Source organism: Pagrus pagrus (genome assembly GCF_965226575.1).
Source record: "Pagrus pagrus genome assembly, chromosome: 13".
Taxonomy (NCBI): domain Eukaryota; kingdom Metazoa; phylum Chordata; class Actinopteri; order Spariformes; family Sparidae; genus Pagrus; species Pagrus pagrus.
Window position 1 is genome coordinate 1,366,304 of NC_140197.1, and position 13,907 is coordinate 1,380,210.

At 41.5% G+C, this 13,907-nt stretch overlaps 1 protein-coding gene across 2 annotated transcripts in view; it reads left to right on the plus strand.

The window, feature by feature from the left end:
* The window catches only part of LOC311268679 (uncharacterized protein), a 124,946-nt gene that overhangs the window by 48,229 nt on the left and 62,810 nt on the right, over positions 1-13,907 (plus strand). The gene's annotated exons all lie outside the window — the stretch shown is intronic.

Here is a 13,907-nt window from a genome sequence, read left to right on the forward strand (position 1 = left end):
TGGTTGTCAGGTGTTCATGGAATTGAGTTTCTCTTGCCAGTAAACACACCGTCTGGTTGTTGCAGCTGCGGTGTCTTTGGGCTCGTAAGGTGAAGTAGGTGGTGGAGCAGCGACGGACAGCTGGCCTGCTTGCGCCACCTAAAGAGCCTAGAGACACTATTGCAGCAAAAAGTGGCTCCGGAGAATGAGTGAAGAGGTTGGAGTGTTATTACAGCTCAGGTTGGTAGATACCCACAGCGGTATCGCAGCATTTTCTTTATCGCGGTATCTCGTAATTCGGTATATTGTTCAACCCCTATTGTTAAGATAGATGGTTCAAGCAGCAGTCCTCCAAAACAGCCTTCTATTACTGGCAATAACGCCATCACTTTGACTTCAAAAATGTGAAGGACATGAAGGTGAAGGTTCTCAGTCATCCAGGTCATGCTAATTCTAAGTGCTATTTTGTAGGCAGCTGGACTTGTTTCAGTTTCTTGAAGATGTTTCACCTCTCATCCAAGAGGCTTCTTCACTTATAACTAACTGGAGGGGAGTTCCAGACTTTTAAAACTATGTGTGGGAGTGTCCTTACAGAGTCATTTAGGACACATGTGAACTGGTTGTTTTGTCTCCTCAATGTACAAATCTGTGCAGTCCTGGCTGCATTGAACAGCATCAACTACATTACTCTGTTTATGCCTGGGTGTTTTGTCCTTAGGATGGACAAGTTTCTGCCTCAGTGTGTTGGTAGGTTTAAAGTGAACCGGGATATGATGTTTATTGAAGATCCTCCTGAGTTTCTCAGATGCTCCTGCGACATAAGGAATGATGATGTTGTTACGTTTTCTCGTCTCCTCCTCTCTGTCTGCTCTGGAACTTTTAGTGGTTTTGACAAAGGTCCAGTTTGGGTAGCCACAGGTTTTAAGTGCTCCCCTGATGTGCTTCTGTTCCTTCTCCTTTCCTTCTGACTTAGTGGGCATGGTCTCAGCCCGATGATTTATGGTTCTGATGACCCCCAGCTTGTGCTCCAGTAGGGGTGGAGCCGAACCCGAATACGGTATTCGGAAAGGCACAAATAACGTGTTTTTTACAAATACTTATCTCGAACAAATACTTCAAAAAATATTTGTATTCGGGAACAAGAAAAGCATCATATCAAAAAGCTACGTTTCCTCATGTTTCCTCAGAGTAAAAGAAATACACATTGTTTCTCTCCCCCGCTCCGCTCGAGCGCGGCTGAACGCGGCTTGAGCCCACTTCACGGGCGCGAGGCCGCTGCAGCCGGCGACCCTGCTGACAGCAGACCGGGGGAGAAAAAAAAAAAATTCTTTGCTTGGTGCTTTGGTTGGGTTTTATGCAATGAAGAGAGGAGTTGGTTAAGTTTAGTAAAAAGACCAGGTAGAGGCCAGAAGCAGAATGACCGTTAGCTATAGGCTACTATGTCATATTATTTACAGATCAAGTTTAGTTCTTGGAGCTCTGTGCATTAGAAAGAACAGTTCTTTTTATTATTATTTGTTTTTATTCTGTCTGTTCAACGTCCTCCAACAAGGACGGGTGGTGGTGGGGTTCATAATGTTCACAATGATATTTTATTAGTTGTTGGTTTAACCATGGATGAGGTAATGGCTGTTATGTTATTTTCTTTTCAATGACATTCCTTGTTACATGTTCATTGCTAGATTTATGGAAAAACATCAACCAATATTGCATATCCATAATTATTATAATGGATAATTAAAGAATACTTACACTATAACGAAAATTAGAAGTGTAACTCAAAAAAAAATATATTTTTACGCCTATTTTCAATTTTACTCGAATACCTATACAAATACAAATACTTTCCCCCCCTCAACAAATACAAATACAGATACAAATATCGGCTGCTCTGCACACCCCTACGCTCAAGTGGGTTATGAGAGTTGAACAGCAAGTACTGATCTGTGTATGTAGGTTTTCTGTACACCTCAATGTTGAGGCTTCTGTCTTCTCCAATGTTTACTGCACAGCATGGGCGAGGCTAGCCCCTAAAACTTCGAGTAAGAAATGTTGTTATTCTAAAATGTTTGTTCGTCTTTGACAAGGTTAAATAATGTCCAAAACATACTCCGTAGTTTGTGGTTTAAAATGTATATGTTAAGGATAAAAATGAAAACACCCCCGCTTAGCAAATGGTATCATCCTCTTCTCACCCGCTTCTTCTCCTCCTGTACCTGCACCGCTCCGCAGCCCGACCGTCGTCCAGCGCGCCACACACGCAGAGTGAGAATCTGTTTGGTTGTAGTGTTGTGAATCAACTAAGTAAGTTGCTCCAAAGCTGTGTCTCACACTTCTTTCCTTTTACCTAGAGTTGTTCGAATCCGATACCATATCGGTGAGTACTGGAGTCCAGGCGCCGTTTGTGCTGCACAGCAAAGTGTATGAAAAGTGTATGAAAAGTGCTATATAAATAAAGTTTTGATTGATTGATTTGATTTACTAGTTAGCTCCGATAGCCCGGTTAGCTCCATTAGCGCGGCAACAGTCGAACTGGAGCGGTCCGTTTATTAAACAAAAACAGCAGTGCGACAAATAAACTGCGTACCTGTGTAGTGCGTACGTGTGTCCCTTTTGTTAAAGTTTATTGTTACTTTGAGACTCATTTTAACAATCGGGAGTCATGTAAACATGACGTCACGCGTGTCTTTTCTGGTCAGTCGTCATGGAAACATGAAGCCCTGCCAGTGGTGCGGCACTTGGACCAGAGTGAAAACAAACGTGTGTACGAGCTGAAAAAAGAAACGACATATCACTGTATACCACCAGTATGTGTGAAAACACTCACCATGGCTTTTTAAATGAATTGTTATTTATTCCTAGATTTATATCTGTTATTTTTCAGTTGTGTCTGACTATCAAACTAGACAATAAAAGAAAGTTAAATGTTTTTCTTTTGCTGTATTTATTCATGTTTTACAGAGGATTTAACCTGAACCAGGCTTTGCAACAATAATAATCACATCACATTCATGCAGGCGTAGTAGTATATACTACACACACACACACACACACACACACACACACACACACACACACACACACAGCAGGTCTATATAGGCTATTTATAACACACAGGTATGAGATGTGTGAAAGATAACTCCTAGCGTTACTCTCTCGCTCTCTGTGTTTGTGTGTGTGTGGCCAATGGACATATATATATAAACCAGCTATCTGTACGTTGTATCAAATTACTTATGTAGGCAATGGTCCCCTGCTTTTATTTTTATTTATTTATTTTTTTAATTTCAAACCCACAATGGAGAATACAGCTTCTCTTGTGAAAGGAATTTGTGATTAAAAAATATATTGTGTTTCCAAGCCCAATAATAATAATAATAATAATAATAATAATAATAATAATAATGATAAAGATATTTAAAATGACACACCTCTGTGTGCCTTTTGATCACATCCTTAGAATCTGTAAATGGTCTCTCCATAACATTTTTGTGACATGACAAACTGACCTCAACTCTCCTGCCTACAATATATTTGTGTATGATTGTCAGTGCCAAGGGAAAGCAAGAAAGATGGAGAAGGAGAAGGGGAAAGGGAGAGGGAGAGCATGCAGGAAGAGCCAGGTGAGAAAACAAAAACAATACATTTACATATAGTGAATAGTGGCAAGCAAAACAGTAACTACTCATACTCCTATACTAACTTATTGGCATTAAGTAGCCTATATTACATTTACTTTTTGTTACATTATTTTACACCACATTTTTTCATATTAAAGGAGGAGGAGAAGAACAGGGAGAGTCCATAAGGGATGAGAGGGAAGAGTGTTCTGGAAAGGTCTTGGAGTTAGTTGAACCAATGTTAAAATGATAAAGTTATACAACAGACATATTTTTTTTTTGTGTGAAAAAAGGGTGGGTGGTGGCAGTGGGGCTCATTGGGTGCTCAGCACCCCTAAAGCTCTGACCCTAGAATCGCCCCTGCTGCACAGTCCAAGAGGACTGAAAATGGAGGTGTATAGAAAAACCTACACGCACACACTTGCCATGTAATTTGTAATCAGTAACTGACTTACTGAGATTTTAAAAAGTTTTGGGAGGGAGGCAGATTAGAGTTACCCTACCTTTCTTTATGCTTCATTCTCATTGTCGATTAAAGTTTGACGTGGTGTCAGCCAGCAGTCTTCATTCCTATGCTTCAGTCCAAAAGTCCAAATTTGTGGGCTGGGGTTTATGTGTGTGTCTGTTTAACAAGTGATGACAGGGAACATCCTCTTGTTTACATGTCAATGTGGAAAGACAAGTCAAGGTTAGGAGACATGCCTAGCAGCCACACCCATCGTGATGGTTTCCGGTTGTAGTGCACACACACAAAAAACAGTAATACACAAATCAACACAGATTTTACAATCGTCTTTTCTGGTTAACACCAACACACCATTTTCATGTTCCTTTAGTCAGAGGCTCTTCCTCAGGTTCAATAAACATTTATACACATACACATTGACAAGTTGTGTGTCTTGTTTAAAGCTTATCTGACATTTTTAACTGGATTTTAAGGGTATTTTTAATCATATTTACTGAAAACATATGTTACAATAAATGCCACTCTTTTAAGTCTAAAACCAATGTATTTTGGAAACAACACACAATCCTATTCCATTAGCCATCAAGGTTTATTTTTAAAAGTTTTTTTAAAACTTTGCATCTTGTGTACATGTGTGCATTATTGTACACTTTACCACTGAGCCTTATTTTAAAAGTCTAACCCGACAATATATATATTACTTACTATTGCTAACCCCCCCTGGCTCAGGTACAGTGGATTGTCCACTCATCTTAGGGTTGGTGGTTCAGTCCCCAGCTTCTCCTGTTCACATTTCACATTGTGTTTGGGCGAGAGGCTTGTACAGCATATCAACCATATACTCTTTTTTATGCATGTATAACATGTTAGTTAGATGGATCTTTGAGATGTCCTGCCTTGTTCTAGTCCCACTTTAATTTACTATGATGAGACCCCTGGTTGTTTACATGACTGTCTTGACTACTGCAGATTCAAAAACTCACGTGAGCTGTTTCACAAACAGAAGGCTTCTGTTCTAAGGCGCCGGTTGGGATTTTCCCCTCGCCTCCTACAATTTCATCAGGGACTTAGTCCAATTCCTCTGAGATGAAAGAGATACAGTAGATGGATCCAGCCATACTCAGTTCACATTTTAACTCAGATTTTACTGAAACCTAACAAGAAAGAGTGTGTGGGTGTACAATTTTGTTGTATGTAGTAGTGATAGAATGTAACTTAGTACGTTTATTCAAATACTGTACTTAGGTACTAATTTTGAGGTACAGAGCCAAAATACTACATTTTTAGATTAATTTATTTTGTCAGTAATCAGATTCAAAAATGTATCACTGATTCCAATAACCATAAAACTGCTGATATCAGAAAGATAATTGGGCAGGCCTATAGTCAGTTGACACATAGAATACAGTCAATATATAGATATCAAGAAGTTGACCCAAGTAGTGTTGATATCATGCGATATGTCTACTTTTACTCAAGTATGACTTTTGGGTACTTTGGGTACACTGACATGTAGTTTGTTCTCCACAAAATCCTTGATATCTACCTGTAACATGCAGACCACTATGAGATGTTGATGATGTTTTTTTTTGTTTGAGTCCTCACAATTACCATGTCAAATGCAGATTGGTATGTCAGGGGAGGGAGAATGAGTCATTATTATATTGCCATGTAACACACAAAATTGTGCCTGATGCCCTCCCTTCCCCACACACAGAAGTTTGCTAACAGTGAAAACATGAAGAGCAACCCAACTGTTGCTCGAAAGAAATGAGAAGGAGGTGGAAGATAATGCTGTTTATTATGAAATCTTAGTTTGGGGACATACTGTGCAGGATTTGTAGGTCCCCATTAATTATAACACTATTAGAAATTGGTACGGACTCCCCACCTCAACAAGGGAGATGGAGAGAGACAGAGCAGCAAGCTACACAGTGAATGACGAGAGCAAGCGGCGGTAACGCTAAAAAGCAATTATTTAGAGAAATTAAATGTTTGTTTTTTTTAATTGTGTCACAGCAGTTACTTTCTAAAGCAAGAAACGAAAAACAATGTGTTAATTCAGCAGACTGCTGAGCTCAGAGTTCACGTCTTGTTTCCTCATCCAACTCGGGCGTGTTATGGAATTAACTGCACAAACACAGGTTGATGATAAAGGTAACCATTGGTCTTCTGATTGTTTAGCTACAAACATCGGTATGTTCATCCATTGAGTCAAAATGGTTCAGAAATTCACTGTTCCAGTTTCAAGGCACTCAATCCATCCTCTGTATCTGATATTTTTGGTCATAATTGAAAGTCCGAATAGAAATTAAACATGAAATAAATTAAAAAGATTATTATTTTAGTACACATATAGTAATAATCAGGTCATACATTTTCTTAAAAAGAAAAAGTTAATTGAAAAAACAAACTTAAAATGTAAAATGATAATTTGAAGTAAATTTTAAATGCAACATGTTCAAACTAAAGGATTTGTCAAGATGTAGATGGTAATCGAGCTTAGACAAGAGAAACACTAAATGTGCTACTCAGAAATCAAGGGGAAATAATCCATACCTCTCAACAATACTTTTTTTTTTTGCTACAGCTGGCTTAATAATCAGTAAAATATTTCATCTCATCTCATCTCATCAACTTCCACTTTGTCCGGGGTTGGGTCGCGGTGGCAGCAGGCTCAGTAGGGAGCTCCAGACCTCCTTCTCCCCGGCGACACTCTCCAGCTCTTCCAGGAGGATCCCGAGGCGTCCCCAGGCCAGATGAGATATGTAATCTCTCCAGCGAGTTCTGGGTCTGCCCCGGGGTCTCCTCCCAGTTGGACGTGCCCGGAAAACCTCCATGGGGAGGCGCCCAGGAGGCATCCTGATCAGTCGCCCGAACCACCTCAACTGGCTCCTCGTGACGCGAAGGAGCAGCGGCTCTACTCCTAGCTCCCTCCGGATGTCTGAGCTCCTCACCCTATCCCTAAGGCTGAGCCCAGCCACCCTACGGAGGAAACGCATTTCAGACGCGTGTATCTGCGATCTTGTTCTTTCGGTCACTACCCACAGCTCGTGGCCATAGGTGAGGGTTGGAATATAGATGGACCGGTAAATCGAGAGCTTCGCCTTGCGGCTCAGCTCCCTCTTCACCACCACGGCCCGGTACAACGCCCGCGATACTGCAGACGCTGCACCAAGCCATCTGTCCACCTCATGCTCCATTCTCCCATCACTCGTGAACAAGACCCCAAGATACTTAAACTCCTTCGCTTGGGTCAGGAGCTCACTCCCCAACCGGAGGGGGCAATCCACCGTTTTCCGGCAGAGAACCATGGCCTCAGATTTAGAGGTGCTGACCCTCATCCCGACTGCGTCACACTCAGCTGCAAACCGCCCAATGCCTGCTGGAGGTCGCAGCTGAGGAAGCCAACAGAACCACGTCATCTGCAAAAAGCAAAGACGCAATTCTGAGGTTCCCATACCGGACACTCTCCTCACCATGGCTGCACCTTGAGATCCTGTCCATGAATATAAGGCTATTCATGGAGGCTAATGTGCGAAAATGGGTGTTCACAGTGAAATTATTGCTTTTGCGCTATTCAGGGCTTTTCTCAGATCGTTTGCATCCCATTAAAGCATGAAAACAAAAAGGGGCCCCAGGGCCTTTTCTTCTACTCCCTTCCTCTGCTCTTAGAGAAACATACAGAGGAAAACAAAAGTCAGAAGACAAAAGAAAGCGACAGAAAAAGAATGATAGAAAAGTAGAAAACAATGTTTTCTCTTATCAGTCAGTAATAAACTGTAGGAATCCGGCTCATCATCCCAAGCGACCAACGCAGCCATATACTGAATCAAGACTAGTTCTGTTCCCATAGTCACATAGGTTATTCTGTTTGCAGTATATCGCTCTCTACATCTCCTCCACCTTGAGACAGCTTTCTTATCTCTCCTTTCATTTTCCACACCTCCTCGCCTCATCAGCTCTGCATTCCTCTCTATCTCTTTCCCTCGTGTTTTCTGATGCATCTCCATGTCACATGAACAGGTATTTTATAGGCATGACGCTCCATCAGCTATATGATAAATATTTTGTCCAAACACCACAAATGGCACCGTCATTATCTTGAATAACTTTATTTAGTCCTTCCTCTCTGCTCTTTTAATCTTTTTTGCCCTCCCCTCTCCCTCCTTAGCTATCATGCCCAGGCTTGTCTGGACTCCCTGTCCCAATCCCACTCTCTTTCTTATTCACGTTTTAATAACAGTGGTTTAGGGAATAAATTCCTCTCCTGCAGATGTCTAAGCCATCGTCCCATTTCACACCCGTCACTGTGTATTCTCTGTCACAAAAAGTTTTTTTTGTGTGTTGGTAAGAAGAGAGGTGATATTGCTGGAAGAGTAAGGAGTAAGAGCAGAGAGACACTGGGTGCACTCCATTTGGCTAACACTAACAGCACAGCTATTCCTTTTACTGTCCCATCACATTTGCTTACCAATTAAACATAAAATCAGTTGAGGGCATTTGTCACCAAATTAGCAGAGCATTGTTAGCCCCAATTCTTCCATAGTATTGCAGTGAGGAATCGCTACTCAAGACAAGTGCATCATTAGGTTGCCCTGTCGTAATGGAAATGCAAATCCCTGCCATGGCTGATGTTCCAGGTCAAGTGAGAACTGAATGAAACTCTTTACTGAGTAATGAAACCGCCAAAAAGAAGTACTTATAGATGTTTTTTCCCAAATATACTTTAATGAATAAGTGATGGAAAGCAAAGGGAAAGTTAAGAATTTGTGATGTACAGATTTGTATGCTTGTCTTAAATGTCAGCAGTTGGGTGACACTTCACTTACAGTTAGATAAAAGAAACAGCTAATCAGATATTTTCATGAGGGAACCTCCTCCCTGTTGCTGTTTGTTGCTGCTTCAGCCTGCTAGGTTGTCCTTCCCATCAGCTCAGAACCCCATTTCCTGCCCAGTTGTTTGGGTCAAGGCCCTGAAATGTGTTTCCTGCACCAGATAAGATTAGCTCAAACTGGGTGTTAGCGTTGTTTGATGAACACGCACAACAGGACAGACACTGATGAAGACACTGACAAAGGTGAAAAGGGTAGGCTGACAGGCAAACATGAGAAGACTTCAAAATAATGACTTTGTAAAGTGTCCTCGAAACTCCCAAACATTAACTAACTCTGTAATGATAACTTCCATTTTAAAAACAGGGAGAAATAAAAGGACAAAATGGGCAGAAAGGATAACTGAGGGAGCTTGTGGTTGAAAGGTGTAAGACAGCAAGGGGAATGTGACATGAAACGCGGTTAGACGTAAAGCTTAAACTCAGGAGTGAATGAGTGCACAGTAAATCAAACTGCCATAAATCAACAAGTGGATTAGAAGCTTTAAGAGGATAGAACTTCTTCAAAACAATGCAGTGGTGATGAGTCACACAGGTCAGTGAGTATGTGTGTGCATGTGTCATGATGTTCTTTCTATAAAAGTGGTGTACTCACTACAAAACAAGCTAAAGCATGGAGCAAGATGTTGGATAGTAACTGCCTGATTTGTGTTTCATTCATTCACATTCTCCATGTGCGTAAATAAAGAAATATTAATAAAATCATACTTTACTGTCTATGAATCTGTATTAATCAGATGAAAACATGTCAACAATTTATGCCCACCTCCAAAAACACTGAAAACTGTAATGCTGTGCTCACACCAAATACATTGCAAATTTTTGCCCTGTCTTAAAGGATAACTACCGTTTTTTACAACCTGGACCTTATTTCTAGCATAAAATACGATCATTTACTCACCCAGATAACTTGGTGTCCGGGGTCTGTAGGTTGACCTACTACCTCTGACCTGGAAGATGTCGTCTCTGAGCTGCGTGCGCACCCGCGACAGCCGGCTTGTTTACCTGTAGCTGCTACTGCTAGTTTGACCCCGGATGTTGATAACAGACGAGCCCGGACTCAGAGGGGAATAGCACGAGCGTATCATGACAAAATATTGGTGAAATGAACTAGTTTCGTGGCAGATAATGCTCATAGAGGCTGCGCTTCAGTGCCCCGTCACTCGCATTACATGGATATACCGGCGCTACACCGGATCTAATTTCGTCCGAACAGCAGCACAAGACATGTTCAGCAGTGAGCAATAACTGTTGGGCTGGGTAGCCTTTTCTGACTGCATTTGTGATGGCTATTTTCCTTGGTTTTGTATGATTGTGGCATTGATTCAGCAGTGAGTCCAGAGGAAATCCATCTCCCTCATCCGCCTTCCTCTCTTGTTTTATGCTGTTTGGCAAAACTGTTGAGGGATCTCTCATTACACACATTTTTGCTTTGTTACTCTTTGTGTGGTTAGAGGCTGGTTAGCACATGTCCCAGTGATAGTTCCAGCCCTTCTGTGCAGAATGATCTAGACTAAAGGGTCAGAAAAAATACAGACCTAGTCATGGATGTGTCCTACTCACTCATATGTGTGAATGATGACACTGTCTGTGTGAGTGTGTGCAGCTTGGCTTGGATTTACTTGCAAATTTGTTGTCCTAACATGGCCACCCTTTGGGTTATCTATCAAAAGAGAGAGCTGTGGGAACAATCCCTTTTGCTCCTCACACCTACTGACGCTGGCATATTTGTTTATATCATACATATCATATATTATAGAATTCTTCTTTTAAGAATGCGGGGAACTCTCCACTTGAAGTTTGTCTTGCCCTTTCAGCACCTCTTTTCTTCAGTACACAGCCACATAGTGTCTTCATATTCTGCATTGTGATGAACTCTCAGATGCTGAACAAGGTTTGTGGTGCAAGGAACAAGGAGTGCCCGACGCCTTACGCATTTATAGAGATGCAGTATGCATACGACTGTGACAGGTGGAATGAGAAGTAGTTCCTTTCAAACAGTGGGTAATAGATCCTGGTGATAGCATAGTAACTTTCTACTGTGTACCTGTTGGTGACAAAAAAAACAACAAATTAGTGTGGCGTGTAAATATCCATCTTTTCACATGAGAATCAATGCTGGAGCAGACATGTTTGGGATTGGAAATATCAATATTTCTGTATCGATCAGCACACCACTAATCACGAATATCCTCACATGAATGACATGAAAAAGCTGTCTTAATTGCTAATGTACAGTCTAGATTTCCAGATTACTTAAAATCGCCACAAGGTCGGAGCCTGCACCTTTTCAGTCATTCCAAAATCCTTCACCATGGTTACTGCATGGCTTGCCCATGGTGTCAACCACAAAAAGTTTAAAATGGATTTGTGGAAATGTATTAAACACCTCCAGTTTGCACTCCAGTCTCCTTAAACACACTATTCCTTCTTGCCTAAATGTAAAGGCAAGTGATTTTAGTATATTTTAGGGCCATTTTAAGAGTTGTAAGCATATTTTGATGATTATCGTGATAATATATTGAATTTCAATTATTTTGGCCGGGATAATGTTGACATGAAATTTTCATGTTGTCCCATGCCTACTACGAAAGGCCCCCTGCTGCCTTCTTCATTTTTCTATAATCAGATCTACTCATGTCTTCATGAATGAATGAAATGAGTCTGGGGAATCCTACATCTGAGTGCAGAAGATGAGACAAGTCTGGTTGTTCCAACTGACCAATCAGTGGTCTGCAGTGTTTTAACCACAACTTTTAGTATTGGATCATTGTACTGGGAGACCTCTTTGACTTGTTAACTGTGATTTTACCACACAAACATGCTTTAGATTTGCTAAATTAAGTGTCAAAACAAGAACAAAGAAAACAAAGACAATACTCATTTTAACCTTTTTAATAATTATAAAACTATTAAATTCAACAATTTACTAGCGCTGTCAATATTGATACCAGTATTGATGTGTAACATGGCTGGGGTAGTTATGTAATCAGATTACAACTCAAAATCATACTTTGGTATCACTAACTGAATCTATGAATCAATCAATCAATATTAAATCGAATCAATATCGAATCGTGATTAATCAATAGCAGGAAACTGGTTACGCTTTATTGCAACATTGAATGCTTTTGAAAACTGTGACCAACTCACTGACCATTGTTATTGGTCTAATTGACTGTCTCTTGCACACCTGACGCCAGAGAACATTAAGCCCTGACATAACACACTGCCACGCTTGCTCCTGGATGCTGCGCAAGATGAGATCATCAGCTGCAGACCGGTATTTACATCCTGATGTGAGCGACACACACAAGAGACTTCCAGGAGTGACTGGGAGCTTACACGCTGGCAGTTCAGATGGAGGGCGTGTGCGCACGTGAGCGCGCCTGCAGGCTAACAGGCTACAGTGAATATTTAGGCTATAAAAACGTACTAAATGACGTTGTTTCAAGTCAACTCTGCATGCCGCGGCTTTGGGACCCTGGGATTGCAGTGGATGAGCAGTATGGAGGAATTTTAAAAAGTTTTTGGGTAGTTTCATGGTAGTTTTTCAATGGGTCGCCATCAACACCTGCTATTTGCATAAAGGCTGCAGGATGTTTCCCCTGAGAGAAGAGAGGGTTTCATCCACAGCAAATGGCATTTCTGGTTCATGTTGTTCATCACAAATATCTGAACATGACTGACTAGACTCAGGCTGATTCAAAGGCTCTGTGGGAACAGACTTATCTAGAATCAAATCATCCAGATCCTCTACACGTCTACTCGTATGTTTCCTGGAAACATGTGAGGCAAAACTGGATGCAACTGTAAAGCTGTGGTCGCAACCTCTGAATGGGCATTTGGTTTCCAATCCATCTTTTATGTGTGACCTCAAATGCTTTACAAGAGAGGTTAAAGCGTCACACCTAAATGCACAAGACAGAGCCACACACTTTAAGGGTGTATCAAATGGCTTGCAATGCTGCAGAGTAGATCCTGGTCCTCTGTGGTCTCTGTACATGTGTTTTCAGAACAGTGGCTTTCCGGTACATCCAAGTACAGTCAGGTACACCACATTGATAGTGATAATAGGGAGTGTTACTGTGCAGCTTTGTGTGCTGAATAAACTGAACAATCTCAAACACATGCTCACACATATTAAATTTACAGTGGAACATTGTTCACCAAATGGCTGACAAAATGCAGAAAATGAACCAGCTAGCAGGGGCATGAAATAGACAACAGCTATCAGCAAAGAAAATCAATTTTCACTGTAGGTGGTGGATAATAGAGTTGGGCGATATGTCAGAAATTTCCTACCAGCCACCGTCAGCTCAACAACCACCGATCGGCAATATATTCACTGAGAATCAGAGTCAGAAATCAGAATCAGAAACAGATTTATTGCCAAGAGGGATTTTACACCGACGAGGAATTTTTCTTGGTGAATAAGGTGCATGCACTGAAGACAATAAACAATAAACAAACAAACAGTGACTATAATATATACAATATAAACAATATAAACACACAGAGGCAGAAAGTGTGGGATGGCTGATAAATAAAGACGGAAGATAAAATATAGAAGATATTAAAAATACAGGATGTACAAATTCTGCATTAATGTAATGCAAAGATTCAAGGGCAGAGGTGGGTTTGAGTGCAGGAGTGCAAGAGTCAGTGTCAGTGGGGGTGGGGGTGGGGGGATCCCAACTGCAGAGGGGGAAAAACTGTTCATGTGGTGGGCGGTTTTGGTCCTGATGGACCGCAGCCTCCTGCCAGAGGGGAGAGTCTCCAATAGTCTGTGACCGGGATGGGAGGGGTCGGCCACAATCCTACCTGCACGCCTCAGAGCCCTGGAGCTGTGCAGGTCCTGAAGGGATGGAAGGTTGCAGCCAATCACCTTCTCGCAGGGCGTATGATACGCTGCAGTCTGCTCTTGTCCTTAGCAGTGGCAGCAGCG